Source organism: Heterodontus francisci, chromosome 32 (assembly GCF_036365525.1).
Source record: "Heterodontus francisci isolate sHetFra1 chromosome 32, sHetFra1.hap1, whole genome shotgun sequence".
Classification (NCBI taxonomy): Eukaryota; Metazoa; Chordata; class Chondrichthyes; order Heterodontiformes; family Heterodontidae; genus Heterodontus; species Heterodontus francisci.
The window spans coordinates 33804611-33820860 of record NC_090402.1 but is presented as its reverse complement, the minus strand read 5'-3'; positions in this window follow the sequence as shown (position 1 = coordinate 33820860).

Sequence of the window (16250 nt, the reverse complement as noted above, 5' to 3'; positions counted from 1 at the left end):
GGCCTAAAGAAAATTTTAAAAAACCTAAATCTTTCTTAAGAACATTTTCTAAGCTTACTAAACATGAGATACTGTATATTCACTACCATTTTCCTTCTTCGCCAAGCTTGGTTGACTATGACAACTTATGAAAAGGTGTCTACATTTCAAAGTTTAAGATAGCATAATGATACTTAACTTCAAATAAATTAATATGTAAAATTAACCATCAGAGATTTCTTTGAAATAGTTGTGTTCTCATTTAAGCAAACTTAATTACAATATTTTACCTTGAAATTGAGAGAGAGATTGCCAAATGAGTGAAGCTATCTAATGGTTTTGATTTTTAATTTCTCTCCACTTAAAAAATTAAGTTTGCTGCTAATAGTAATTTCACCCTGGCTCAAGGTACAGTACGCATCAAAATCAATATGTTACTTGACGAGAAAAAAGAGCAGGAATTCAATTTCAGTTATGCCCTTTTGGAATTGGAATAAACCTACTTGAGAAATTCCATCTTTGGGAGGCAAACGGTGCTACAGGGATTGTTTGATATGAATTACAGATAAATAAGGTATATTATCTTCGAGTTTTACAAATTTGAGCATTTTAGTAAAGATGTTGTTGACTCGTTTTCATGTCACATCTGTTGTCGACCAGTTGATAGAGATTGATTGCTTTAGTTAGTCAACAGCTCCATTATCGCTGTATCACACAACTACCAGGATGGTAGATGTTGAACTAGACTTTGGTCTTTTTCCCCCACACAGTTAAGTGAATGCCTGGTTGCAGGTAGTTCTCTATAGGGGCAAATTGAATCTCAAAATTAATTCACATAGGATTCCCACAGCTGTGGGGTATTAGTTGAGTGGTAATAGCTATTGAAGGCCTCATATACCTTAATATATGGAAACAACTGCTGTTTGCATAAGCATTTTGGACCTTCAACTTTTAAAATTCCTCTCTGCTGTGTACTGCAATGCTGAACACCAACGAAGAAGTGGCCCTTGTGCCAGTGTTGTTATGGTGCAAATATCCGAAAATACCTCTGATGATAGATCTCCATTATTTGCATCCTATTATAATATTTACACACTTAACAGACATATTGTAAGTACCAAGTCATTACCAATGGGAAATCCCAGAAGTGGCGAGAGCAAGCAGAGACTGAACAGAGTGTTTCCCTAAAGAGTTTCCCAAGGGAGCAGGTGCAACTCAAACTTAAGATTTAGACCATATGCCCACATACCTCCTCAGAAATAGCAATGCTCCTGACCTCAACTTGTCTCTTTACCTGGTGAGGGATGGTATGTGCATCTGAATGCTCCAATTAAACAATTTTCCAGCAAGATTTTGAAAAAAATGTGATAAAACTTTATGTTGCAAGGTAAAATACTACAGGCACTAAAGTTGCACATTCAGCCCCAGAGTGCTAGTAAAACACAGCACAGTCATTTCAAAAGCTACTGTTTATTAAGTCAGGGATTCAAAACACAGCTGCAATAACTAAAAATGCAGACAGGTCACACAATCTGAAAGATTAATGATGGCAAATCAGCTGGGTGAGCTGTTTTCTATCACCTTGCCCTTGTTACAGAAGTAGGCAGGTGAGGTGGGCGAGGGGGGGTGGGTGGGTGGTGTAGTGCCATGTTGACATAAAAATCAATTCTAATGTGATTTAAGAGCAGAAACCATTTAGCAGATGTCCAACAAGTTTTTTCCCCCAAAGTCCACGTTCACATGACTGATACCATGCTGATAGCAACTTAATGATTAAGGGTTGCATTGCAACTGATAAAACAACAGAACCTTGGGGTTACAGAATTGTAAATGCTCAATATTAGCCCCAAACTTCATTCAGCCTAAAGCTATTAATTAATAGTAGTACAATCCATGTTTAAATTAATCTTCATGTTATAGTACAGAGTCCACTGAACTAGGAGGAGCAGGACTGACTGCAAGTTAACAGAAATTCCACATGAACAATCTTTTATGCTACAGATATATCTATTAATCTTAACCTATTAGTCCACCCTTTCATCCCACAAAATTAAAAGGAAAGCAGCAGACAATTAATGGATGAAATCATAGCTTCAATGTTTTCTGGACATTTCTAATGTTCAATTGTACAGCGGAGATGGGAAATTACTTATGTGAGGATTAAGGATGCAAATAGGCCTGAGAGCTTTTCTAGTCATTGTGAGTTACATGATGCAGTGATGCACGACCATTCTACCTCCAAGTCAACCAATTATTGTGTCATGACTATCACGCCCATCATTTACATAGTCAGCTATTTTCTTTCTCAGTGGTTAAGCATTTGCATATTTTTTGCCCATTTCTAATTGGTACAATAACCAAGCAGAATATGCCAGATCCTGTACCCCAATTCTAATCCATAAACCAAAATAATTATTCCGCATACATTTCATTGTACCAAATAAAGCCCTTCAATGACTCCATTCCTCTCCTTGGCCACTGTTTCAGTCCAAACCAGTCTGTTTGCCAACTTGCCGTTGTATTCGACTCCGAGCTGAGTTTCTGACCCAATTTCCCCTTCATCACAAAGGCTGCCTACTTTTACATTGCTTGCCTTCACCCCTATTTCAGCCCATCTGCTGCTAAAACCCTCATTCATGCTTTTGTCACCTCCAGGTGAGATGAAACCTATATATAAAAGCAAAATACTGCGGATGCTGGAAATCTGCAATAAAAATAAGAAATGCTGGAACCACTCAGCAGGTCTGGCAGCATCTGTGAAAAGAGAAGCAGAGTTAACGTTTCGGGTCAGTGACCCTTCTTCGGAACTATGCCATTAAACCTATGCCATCCTGGCTCCCTTTGTACCTCCACCCACATTAACTGTGGCTTATTCAAAACTCTGTTATCCATATCCTATCCCACATTGAGTCCTGGTTGCCTATCTGACTTTTATTGATTCCCAGTTCCCCTACTAGTTAAATTTAAAATTCTCAACCTTCTGGTCAAATTACTCCATTACCTCTCCCCTCCCTATCTCTAGCCTTTTCCAACCCCAAATTTTTTCCCATCCTAAAACCTCTATTTCATCTTACTATTGTTCCACGTGCAATCCCATCCCTTCATCACATCACTGATGGCTTTACGTTCATCCACCTATGCCCCATTGTCTCAAATTCCCTCCTTAAATCCCTAATTGTCTCCACTTCTCATGCCTCCTGCAAAACCCTTCTTAAAACCCACCTTTGATCAAACATTTTGTCACCACTCCCAATAAGTCCTCAACATCCATTTTCCTCTGTTTTCTGTTAAGTTGTTGTTGCCCCCAATAATTACAGTAAAAAGAATTCTCAAAGATGAAATCACCATGATAATTCCCCAGCTGCACCACAGCAAACCCTTTAAAATAAAATATTTATAAACAATTTTTAACAATTCAACAATTTGGAAAAACTCAACTTAGCTGTGTCACCTTCAAATGATACAACTTCCCCTGCCCCCTTCTACTGGCCTCAGCATATCCCACTGGGCCTCAAGCATTCCTTTCCCAATACATTTAATCTGATTCATGTGTTGGAAGGATAGCTACAAAAAAGGTTATGGTTCCCAGTACTGTTCTCTAATATTCCCACACACTATCCTGGAGCAACTTCTGGGAAATCAGTTTGAATACCGTAGTAATCATAGAATCACCTACATCACAGAAGGAAGCCATTCATTCTACTGTGCCTGTGGTGGCTTTTTGACAGAGAGCTATCCAATTAAACCAACCGCAGTTGCTGCTCCATCACTAGCTAGGTGATACAGCATGAAGTCAACTTTTCTCCCACCAAAATAGTTCAAGAGAACCTTTTCTCTGCCGAGCATGGGACTGTCGCTCCCAATCTCCATGCAGATGGATCTTGACTTTAACCTGCTGGATGCAACACAAACTCAGAATAGGCCTCCCGTCATGTTCATCTGGCTTTACTGGAGAACACCAGACGTATCAATGATAAGCACTTGGGCAGATGAAATAGTATTGCATTTGAAGCATGTCACATGTGATTATCTGTCAATCTTGCTTTTAAACACTGTCGTGAACTTCAAAGCAGCACTGTAAAAGACTTCCAAATGGCACTACAAAGAGTTATTAACTCACCTGCTCTTCATAGATGGAAATCCAGGTTTGTTTTGTGAAAACCTTTCAAACTTTCAACTGTTCACCTTGCAGGCTTTTGAACAGCTAGATTTGTGGGCCAGAATGTTACACCACCAATACCACCACCCGACACCCCACAGAAGCGGGCTGGAGGCAGGAACGGTGGGGCGGTTGTCGTTCCCGTCGCCTTCCCGTCCCATCTGCAATTTTACGAGCGGCAGCAGCGGTGACAAACGGCCTATCCACCCCAGGCCAAGTAAGGCCCTTAAGTGGCCAATTAATTGCCACTTAAGGGCCTCCTCCAGCCGCCACTGGTATATTACCAGTGGAAGGTAAGTGGGCGGACAGCTCAGGACATCAGGAGACTGCCCAGTGAAACCTGGTGGCCTCCTTGTGGGCTGGGGTGGGCGGGCGCATCCTGATCAGGCACCCTGTGCCCCACAGGGGCCCTCAACACATGGTACAAGCCACCCTCACTGCAGCACATTCCCCCCGACAACTGAACCCCTGTTGCCTCGCTGGAGTCCAGCCAATTATCCCCGCCCTGGCCCCAAACACTTACCTTAATTCCAGGCCTCGTCCATTGCTGTTAATCTCACCGTGTGCAGTCCCAGCAGTGGCCACTGCTCCCGGTGGCATTGCTGGAACTGAAGAGCTGCTGGCCCACTGATTGGCCGGCAGCTCTTGGAGGTGGGACTTCCTGCCTCAGAGGGGTGGAAGTCCCATCCGAGGTCAATTAAGGGCCTGAACCATGTATCACTGCGTGGCTTCCAGGCCAGGCAGAGGCAGGCTCGCCACCTATTTTTTGAGCGGTAGATGGGGCCTCCAGCCCCACGTAAAATTCCGGCCATAAAATCTGAACATGTTTTAGAAATGAACAAATGAATATCGTAGAGATTGAAGGGGCTAAAAGGATCATGGGATATCTAATTTCTACACCAACATTCAGCCAGTTATGGTGTTAGCTTGTGCTGTTCGCCATATCCAGCTCAACTCGGTACAGTGGGAGCCCTCTCAAACTGCTCCACAACCCAGCCCATTTCATGATTTTTTTTTCCATATGTGGGTATCGCTGGCAAGGCCAGCATTTGTTGCCCATCCCTAATTGCCCTTTACAGCTGAGCAGCTTTCTTGGCCATTTCAGAGGGCAGTTAAGAGTCAACCATATTGCTGTGGGTCTGGAGTCACATATAGGCCAGACCAGATAAGGACAGCAAATTTTCTTCCCTAAAGGACATTAGAGAACCAGATGGGTTTTTAATGACAATCGATGATAGGAATGGTGCCATGAAACTGATACTAGCTTTCAATTCCAGACTAATTAATTGAATTTATTAATTAATTGAATTTAAATTCCACCAAATACCATGGTGGGATTTGAACCCGTGTGCCCAGGGCATTAGCTTAGTTCAATGACATTACCACTACACCACCATGTGAAGTTGAAGCAGATGCCACAGAATCAGACAAACACATTGCAACTCCCAGAAGCTAGCCTGGAATGCCAGATTTCCATGGTCCCATCCCACAGCAGCCTTGTTCTCACGCTCTAATATTCCCTCCTGACCTCAACTCTGACTTGACTGCCTTCTGCTCTTGGGCTCGCTGCCCAATTACACTCATTACTAAATCAACACTCGAACTCCATAGGAGCTCCACTGCCACCACACTCCAAACCTCTAATCCAGGCACCGTAGTAAGGCAGGAACACAATGGAGTCCTGCTGCAGGCCAGGATGACAAATTTTATACAATTCATTTTTAAAGAAGTGATAATGGCAAAAAATGGTAAAAAGCATAGATTGCTAATTACAAATGACCTCAGATTTCACCATCACTTAGAACTCTGTCTGTTTATTTCTCCAGATTCTCCCAAGCATTAAAAAAAAAGAGGTGCTTCCCCTCACCTACTCCAAGCATCACTCTGCCCTTGGTCTTCCCTCAGACCCACACCTCCCAAGTTTCATTCGCACTCATTTACGTTGCAATTGTTACTATATGAGTCAATATTCTTCAGGACTGTAGCCTCAAATACAATGTGAAATCACCAGAAAGACCACCCAGTACAGGGTACATTCCTTACCCTTCAGTGCTCTTAGGCTTAGGCTTCCTGCTCCCTTCCAGTCCCATTCCTACACCAGCTCTCTTCCCATGCATGACCCTTGTAACCACCTCCGTACCCAGTTCTCATTTCTGATCCAGAGCAGAATAGCGGCCATCTCATGCGTGCCCTGGCCTTCAAAAAGTAAAAATATAAAAATTCTCTGCAAATCAATAAGAGGAAGTGAGAGGCACACAGACAGCAGACACAAAGAGAAAGGAGAATGACACACAAAGATGATAGAATGAGAAAAAAGTGAAAACATAAAGCCAGTCAAAAAAAGCACCATTTCATTTTGTAAATTTTTGTTACCAGGAGCGCACATCAAAAACACAGGATTGTTGCAACACAGAAGGAGGCCATTTGGCCCATCGTGTCTGCTCTAGCTCGCCGAACAAGCAATTCTTAGTGCCACTCCCCCGCTTTCTCCCCGTAACCCTGCACATTCTTCCTGTTCATATAACTGTCTAATTCCCTTTTGAATGCTTCTATTCAACCTGCCTCCACCACACTCTCAGGCAGCACATTCCAGACCTTAAACACTTGCTGCGTGAAAAAGTTTTTCCTCATGTCACTTTTGCTTCTCTTACCAAATACTTTTAATCTGTGCCCTCTCGTTCTCGATCCTTTCATGAGTGGGAACAGTATCTCCCTATCTACTCTGTCCAGACCCTTCATGATTTTGAATACTTCTATAAAATCACCTCTCAGCCTTCTCTTCTCCAAGGAAAAGAGCCCTAACTTCTCTGATCTATCTTCATAACTGAAGTTGTTTATCCCTGGAACCATTCTCACGAATCTTTTCTGTACTCTCTCCAATGCCCTCACATCTTTCCGAAAGTGCGGCGCCCAGAATTGGATGCAATGCTCCAGCTGAGGCCGAACTAATGTCTTATACAAGTTCAACTTCCTTGCTCTTGTATCCTATGCCCCTATTAATAAATCCCAGGATACTATATGCTTTATTAACTGCTCTCTCAACTGGTCCTGCCACCTTCAATGACTTTTGCACATATACACCCAGGTGCCTCTACTCCTGCACTCACTTTAGAATTGTACCCTTCATTTTATATTGTCTCTCCATGCTCTTCCTACCAAAATGAATCACTTTACATTTCTCTGCATTGAACTTTATCTGCCACCTATTCACCCATTCCACCAACTTGTCTATGTCCTTTTGCAGTTCTACACCATCTTCCTCATAGTTCACAATGCTTCCAAGTTTTGTATCATCCGCAAACTTTGAAATTGTGCCCTGTACACCAAGGTCTAGTCATTAATATATATCAGGTAAAGCAAGGGTCCCAACACTAACCCCCGGGGAACTCCACTACAAACCTTCCTCCAGCCTGAAAAACATCCATTAACTACTAGTCTTTGTTTCCTGTCACTCAGCCAATATCCATGTTGCTACCATCCCTTTTATTCCACGAGCTCTAACTTTGCTCACAACTCTGTTGTGTGGCACTGTATCAAATGCTTTCTGAAAGTCCATGTACAGCACATCAACAGCATTTCCCTCATCAACCCTCTCCGTTACCTCCTCAAAACACTCCAGCAAGTTAGTCAAACATGACTTTCCCTTAAGAAATCCATGCTGGCTTTCTTCAATTAACCTGCATTTGTCCATGCGACTATTGATGTTGTCCCAAATTATTCTTTCTAGAAGTTTCCCCACCACTGAAGTTAAACTGACTGGCCTGTAGTTGCTGAGCTTATCTTTCCACATTTTTTTGAACAAGTATGTAATGTAAAGCGAAGTCCAAAGTACGGAAAGTCCTCATCAGGGAACTGTTCTTTGCTGACGATGTTGCTTTAACATCTCACACTGAAGAGTGCCTGCAGAGTCTCATCGACAGGTTTGCGGCTGCCTGCAATGAATTTGGCCTAACCATCAGCCTCAAGAAAACAAACATCATGGGGCAGGACGTCAGAAATGCTCCATCCATCAATATTGGCGTCCACGCTCTGGAAGTGGTTCAAGAGTTCACCTACCTAGGCTCAACTATCACCAGTAACCTGTCTCTCGATGCAGAAATCAACAAGCGCATGGGAAAGCTTCCACTGCTATGTCCACACTGGCCAAGAGAGTGTGGGAAAATGGCACACTGACAAAAGTCCGAGTGTATCAAGCCTGTGTCCTCAGTACCTTGCTCTATGGCAGCGAGGCCTGGACAACGTATGTCAGCTAAGAGCGACGTCTCAATTCATTCCATCTTCGCTGCCTCCGGAGAATCCTTGGCATCAGGTGGCAGGACCGTATCTCCAACACAGAAGTCCTCGAGGCGGCCAACATCCCCAGCTTATACACACTGCTGAGTCAGCGGCGCTTGAGATGGCTTGGCCATGTGAGCCGCATGGAAGATGGCAGGATCCCCAAGGGCACATTGTACAGCGAGCTCGCCATGGGTATCAGACCCACCGGCCGTCCATGTCTCCGCTTTAAAGATGTCTGCAAACGCGACATGAAGTCTTGTGACATTGATCACAAGTCGTGGGAGTCAGTTGCCAGCGTTCACCAGAGCTGGCGGGCAGCCATAAAGGCGGGGCTAACGTGTGGCGAGTCAAAGAGACTTTGCAGTTGGCAGGAAAAAAGACAAAAGCGCAAAGGGAGAGCCAACTGTGTGACAGCCCCGACAAACAAATCTTTCTGCAGCACCTATGGAAGAGCCTGTCACTCTAGAATTGGCCTTTATAGCCACTCCAGACACTGCTCCACACACCACTGACCACCTCCAGGCGCTTACCCATTGTCTCTCGAGATAAGGAGGCCAAAGAAAGAATGTAATGTTAGCAATTCTCCAGTCCGCGGGAGCCACCTCCGAGTCTAAGGAAGACTAAAGAATTATGGCCAGTGCCTCCATAATTTCCACCCTCATTTCCCTCAGTATCCTTGGATGTATCCCATCCGGTCCTGGTGCCTTATCCACTTCAAGTACAGACAGCCTATCTAATAAGTCCGCCTGATCAATGTTAAACTCTTCTAGTGCCTGAATTACCTCCTTTTTCACCATTGCCTGGGTTGCATCTTCCTCCTTGGTAAAGACGGATGCAAAGTGTTTATTTAATACCTCAGCTATGCCCTCTGCCTCCATGCATAAATCCCTTTTATGGTCCCTCATCGGCCCAACTCCTCCTTTTACCACCCTTTTACTAGCATGTTCTTGAAATCATTCTTTTACACTCCTTTCAGATCACTTTAGGAATCATGTCACTTCTAGCTTGACAGTTTGGGAGCTGTTCTGTTCTGTTGCTATCAAGTATGCCATTCCAAGAGTTCAACAGAAATCTTCAGTGCACTATTGAGGTGGTACAGCATTGTCAGAGGGTCAGCTTTCTGCTTGAGATGTTGTTATAGCCCCGTTTGTTCAGGTGGATGTAATCGTTGAAGAATGGGAGCGTTCTCTTGCTATCTTGATCTCTATTTATCCCTAAAACACTGCCACTGAAAAAAGATTCATTGTTTTTATGGGATCTCTGAGCACTTTTCCACAATTGCCTTCGCCTACAAAACACTTAAAACTAATTAACTGGTCACAAAGCAGTTCAGAATAACTTGACAAACTTGCAAAGGAGTTAGATGAATCCAATTTCTTTCTTCACATAAAAGCAGTTTGAACCGCCTGAAATATTTTTCTTTTGAAAACTCCTTCAGGATTGTGTCCAAATTACTCCAAGTCTTGTAGTGTCAGGCTTGTTTTCATTTATGTTTTAGGAATGAAAATATTTCAAAGCAGAAATTTAGAAAGATAGAATGTAAATGTACTGAAAATTGAAGTCTGTGGGAATTCTTCCGTCCAACTCCTCCAGTCACACAAGGCATTTCCTGTAATGCTTTTCAAGCTATCAGCTGGAACACAAATCATATTCTATACCAAGTAAATCAGACTTCACTGGGTGGGAGATTTCCTCTGCTGGCAATTTGTAGACCAAGTCTAAAGAATGGATTCACTACATCACTACAAAAAAAGAGAGAACCAAGGAAGAAGTATCTAACCCCTCAATTGTTTATAAATGAAAAGCCAACAATGAAAAATGGAACTTATTTTCATTTAATGGGGGAAGAGAAACACAAATCTAAAATGTTGGCAGTGGACAGTAATATTAAGCAAAATAAAACTACAAATAATGCAAAATGTTCAGGTAGCAAGCCTTTACCCATGTTTGGATGTACAGGCCTGCTACCCAACCCGAAACCGACGGGACCCGACGACATGTGTCGGGTTCGGGTCGGGTCGCGTTTCTGGGTTCGGCATTCAGGCTCGGTTGGGTTTCCTTTGCAGACCTTTACCCTGCGGAACCCTGCTGGAAACAACCTTCCAATCACAAAAACACCCATCAACCATTACACTTTGCTTCCTGCCTCTGAGCCAATTTTGGATCAACTTGCCACTTTGCCTTGGATCCCATGGGCTTTAATTTTCGGAACCAGTCTGCCATATGGGACCTTATCAAATGTCTTGCTGAAATCCATATCGACTACATCAAATGCACTATCCTCATAGACTCTTGTAACCTCCTCAAAAAATTCAATCACGTTAGTCAGACACGACTTTCCCTTAACAAATCCCTGCTGACCGCCTTTGATTAATCAGTGTCTTTCTAAATGAGGATTTATCCTGTCCCTCAGAATTTTTTCCCAATAATTTTCCCACCCCTGAGGTTAGGCTGACTGGCTTGTAATTACGCAGTCTAGCCCTTTCTCCTTTTTTAAACAATGCTACAATGTTAGCTGTCCTTCAGTCCTCTGGCACACACCTGTAGCTGGAGAGGATTGGAAAATGATGGTCAGAGCCTCCTCTATTTCTTCACTTGCTTCCCTCAACAGTTTAGGAAACATTTCATCTGGGCCTGGAAATTTAGAGATGTTAAGCCCCTTAATACGTCCTCTCTCACTATGTTAATTTTATCTAATAATTCACACTGCTCCTCCTTGATTGCAATGTCTGCATCGTCCCTCTCAACTGTGAAAATAGATGCAAAGTATTCATTGTTACGACCATTCAGCCTCACCTGGTCTTCCTGTAACAGGGTTTAATTTTTAAACACAGTGGGCTGAATTTTACCAGTCCCTCGACACCGCGAATCGTGATGCGGGGCCAGTAAAATGCTAAAGGTAGAGGCCTACCTCGACCCGTGACGTCAAGACGGGCCCGCCACATTTTACTAGCAGCGGTGGGACCTCGGTGCGGCACAATTAGCATATGGTAAGGAGTACTTACCTATGCTGATTACGCAGCCCGCCGCCTCTCCCCCGACACTACCAGATTTTTCGTTGAACGGGCGGCCGTCACGGTCTTTACTCTGCATTATGGAAGGGGGATGGGATACACAGTGGTCTACCTCTGCATTCCTAAAGGGAGGAGGGAGGGGGGATATGCAGGGGTCTAACTCTGCATTCTTAAAGGGAGGGGTCTGGGATTACTGGAGCAAAAGCCGTGCTGGCATGAAGGGATGTACTGTGTACCATCCCTCCATTAACAATGTACACTCTGTGTTTGTGAGGGGGCAATGGCACACTGGGCACCCTGTGTGTGGGGAGGGTGCCAGAAAGGGCAGGAGCAGTAAGGTTTTATGGATGGTGGGGGCAATCGATTCAGCTGGTAGGATCCTGATATGGTCATGCTGTGCACTCTGAGTGTTGACCAAGATGGGCAATGCCATGGTACGCCACATAGTTGATCCAGGAAAGCAGCTGATGTACCCATCAACACCAATCCATGCCATGTTAGGAACCTTCAAATACATGCAAGGTTCAACTTTATCACATGGAAATAAGCATGGCTCAGTCTACATTGTGTGAACCTCTGCACATGAAGATCCGTATACGCCAGAGGCAATACCAACAGGCAGGTGCGATCCACATAGAGGCCCCCGGTCATGAGCAGAAGCCCACAAGGGGAGCCCGCCATTATAGTTACCGTGCATCTACAGGCCCCACTTGACATGCCATATAGAAAGGGTACTGACACGTCTCTGTGCCCTGCTCAAGGATGACCTGCAGCCCATGGGCTCCGGTGGACATTCCATGCTTTTGTTCCTCATAGTGGCAGCGGTTCTCAAGCATGATGCCTCTGCAGCCTTTTAGGGACCCACCAGAGACCTTTCTGGGATCACACAGTCAGCAGCGCTGTATCAGGGAGGTCATCAATGCCCTGCACCAGAGGGCCAGTGAGGATGTCCGCTTCAGGACTGACTCTCACAACCAGGCCCAGAGGGCCATTGGTTCTGGCACCATTGCCGGAGAACCATAGGTTGTAATGTTCATCGACTGCACTCATGTGGTCATCAGGCCTCCCACCAGGCTATCACCATTAAAGGAGCCCTTTCAATCCAGGTGAAGCTGGTATGTGATCACTGCAGATGCTTGCAGTGAATGTGTGACCACTTCTCAGGCAGCTGCCATGACACCTGGTTCTTGCGCCAGTCCCAGCTGCCACCGGTGTTCAATGAACTGGCTCAGATGGAGGGGTGGCTTCTTGGAGATAAGGGCTATTCTTTGCAGACATGGCTCCTGACACCAGTGAGAGACCCCACCACTGCTGCAGAGGAGAGACACAACGCCAGCCACTGAGCTATATGAGCCACCATTGAGCAAGAGATCGGCCAGCTGAAAGAGCGCCTCCAATGTCTGGATGGATAGGGTGATGCCCTGTACTACGGGCCGAAAAGGCCAGCTCCTTTCTTTGCTGCTCTGCACAACTATGCACCCAATAGGCCTGGCATGATGAGGAGAGACATCAACAGGATTCCTCCTCGGACTATGAGGATGCTGAGGACCCACAATGTGAAAGACGCGTGGGAGAGCAGATGGCACCCAGGCTCTGCATGCAGGGCTAGCAGTGAGCTAGGGCTGTATGAAAGTAGCTTATCAGACAAAGGCTGTCTGCTCCATCGGAACCGACATGAGCTCTGCAAGCCACACATCACCCTCGCTCAACTGCTGTGCACCAGTCCACATCTGCAGCATCCCTGTGTAAACCATTAGAGACAGCAGCTGGCTGAGCCAATGTCCATGTCACTGCATCCGTGGAGATGCTCATGAGTAATGGTGACATGGCAATGATGATATTGCATACGTTGGCTCTTCTGAAGGCCCAATGGTGCAAAGGGATGTGACATTGGCGCTACATGCTGATATACATCATTCACACAGAGAAAAGGACACACATGCTGGTGAGGAATATTTAGTGAAAGTCGTATTTACATTGCTATGACACCTGTGCATTCCTGTTTGTGTCAGTGTGTTCTCTATAAACCTCTAAAAACTTTTATGGTGTATTTAAATCTCACGTGCAAATTTAAGATTATTCACCCAGGTGCAGCACGCAGACAAGGAGGAATGTTACACTTGAGTGGGAGAAGAGGATCCCAACTTCACAGGACACTGGGATACAGCAGGGTAAGTATGTGGCAGCAAAGCGGAAATTCCTGAGTAACTCAGCAGGTCAGGCAGCATTTGTGGAGAGAGAGGCAGAGGTAACTTTCAGGTCTGTGAACTTGGACAAGGTAACTCTGCTTCTCTCTCCACAGGTGCTGCCTGGCCTGCTGGATTTCTGCAGCACTTTCTGCTTTGCTACCAGATTGACAGCAGCCCCACTTTTCAGCAGTCAGGTAAGTATTCTTTGACAGCTGTCAGTAAGCAGGTGCTGGGGCACTTAAAATCGGTGGGGGATACACACATGCAAGAGACAGAAAAGAGCAGGAAAAAAATAAAGCGGAGAGGTTTGAGGCAATCTCTGAAGAGTTTGTTACGGTTCTTTGAGCTCACTGTAGAATCCTTGATTGTAGGTCGTTCTTGCTTTTGGTTGGGGCCCAGTATTCTTCTTAAACCTTGTTCACTATAGGAGACATTTCTCTCTTGGGATTCATGTGTCTTCAGTTGGTTTTTGGAATTCCGTGAGAAAGAGATGGGAGCAGACAGGAGAGGCTGTGACGAGCCAGCCAGGAGAGGTCTTTTCAATCCAGGAGTGAACATCTTTCTGCCTTCTCTATGGCTAGTTCAAATTCTGCAACAGCCAGTTAGTCATGTGACTAACTGGTCTGACCATGTCCGTTTGTGGATTGTATTGGAGCAGGGAATAGCTCCTTTGTCTACAAGCAGTGTATGTTAATGTACAAAAATGTCTTTGCAGCCAGGGGCCTGGCAATCCCTTGTAACAGGCCTTCTCTTCTTCCGAGCAACTATTTGAAATTTATTGTCCATGTGGCGAAATTAATGAGCCTCATTCTTGGCAGCTGTGGGCCTGCATAACATCGTTAAGAACCCGAACCATGCCCTGCACCTCCACACACAGGTTATCCTTATGGTCCCTAATAGGGCCTACTCTTTCTTTAGATATCCTCTTCCTCTTTATATTAAAAAAACACTTTCAATTTTCCTTGCCAATATTTTTTCATGCCCTCTCTTTGCTTTCCTAATTTCCTTTTTAATTTCACCCCTACACTTTTTATACTTGTCTAGATTTTCTGCAGTATTGAGCCATTATTATTTGTCATAAGCTTCCCTTTTTGTTCCTTTATTCTCCCCCTTGACATCCAAGGGGCTCTGGATTAGTTAGTTCCACCCTTTTTCTTAAAGGGAACACACTTTCTCTGAACTCTCACTATCTTTTCCTTGAATGCCTACCACTGATCAATCACCGATTTACTTTCAGTTTGCAGTTTCAGTCCACTTTAGCTTAATCACCTCTCAGCTTAGTAAAATTAGCTTTCCCCAGTTGAGAACTTTTATTCCTGATCTATCTTTGTTCTTTTCCATAACTACCTAAATCTAACTGAATTATGATCACTTCCCCCAAAGTGCTCCCCACTGATATCCCTTCCACCTGCCCAGCTTCATTCCCTAAAACCAAGTCCAAAACCACCCCCTTTTGTTAGGCTTGCTATGTATTCACTTTGTGCCTTTCATACTAATTCTATCCCAGCTAATATCAAGGTCGTTGAAATTCCCTTCTCTTACTGCCTTGTTGCTTTTGCACTTCAGAAATTTGCATACATATTAGCTTTTCTGTCTCCCTCTCACTATTTAGGGGTCTATAGTACACTCTCAGTAGCGAGATTACCCCTTTTTTGTTTTCAGTTCAGCCCATATGGCCTCATTTGAGGATCCTTCTCCCATTACATCCGTCCTCCCAGCTATAATTGCTTCATCAATCAATATTGTGACACCCTCCTTTTTAAAAAAATCCCCCATCTATCTCAACTGATAATCCTTTAACCTACATCATATTTCCACATCAATCTGTGATCTCACCTCACCTGCCTTATTTCCCGGCCTTCTTGCAGTGAAGTATTTACAATTCAGCATTGCCAAACTCCCTTCTTGTCTACCTCTAGCCTTTGTTTCCTGGGCCTTCCAAAACATGCTGACGAAATTTCTACTTTCCGTTTCCAACTTTTTTTCCCCTCTGCCTGCTGAATCTACTCTCAGGTTCCCGGTTCCCACCACCGCACCCCCATCCCACCGCCAAACCAGCTTAAACCCTCCCCAACAGCACCAGCAAAACCCAGTGAGGATATTGTTATATTGTTCACAGCCCTGTTGAGGTACAATCCGTCCAGCTTCTACCGATCCCATCCCCCCCAGAAGTGGTCCCAATGCCTCAGGAATTTAAATCCCTCCTGCCTGCACCATCTTTTCAGCCACATATTGATCAGCCTTATCTTCCCATTTCTGTAATCAAGAGCACATGGCACCAGGAATAATCCAGAGATTACTTCCTCTGAGGTCCTGCATTTCAATTTTTATCCTAGCTCCCTAAACTCTGCCTTTAGGACCTCAGCCATCTTTCTGTCTTTGTGATTGCTTCTGGTATGGGCCACAATCTCTGGCTGTTCACCCTCCCCCACCCCCAGCCCCCAGAGTGCTCTGCAGTTACTCACCGACATGCTTGGCCCTGGCACTAAGGAGGCAACATACCATCCTGGAGTCACGTCTGTAGCCACAGAAGCACCTGTCTGCTCCCCTCGCTATCGAATCCCCTATCGTTATTGCTCTTCCACTCTTATTTTTATCCCCATGTGAAGCCAAGCCATCCATGGTGCTGAG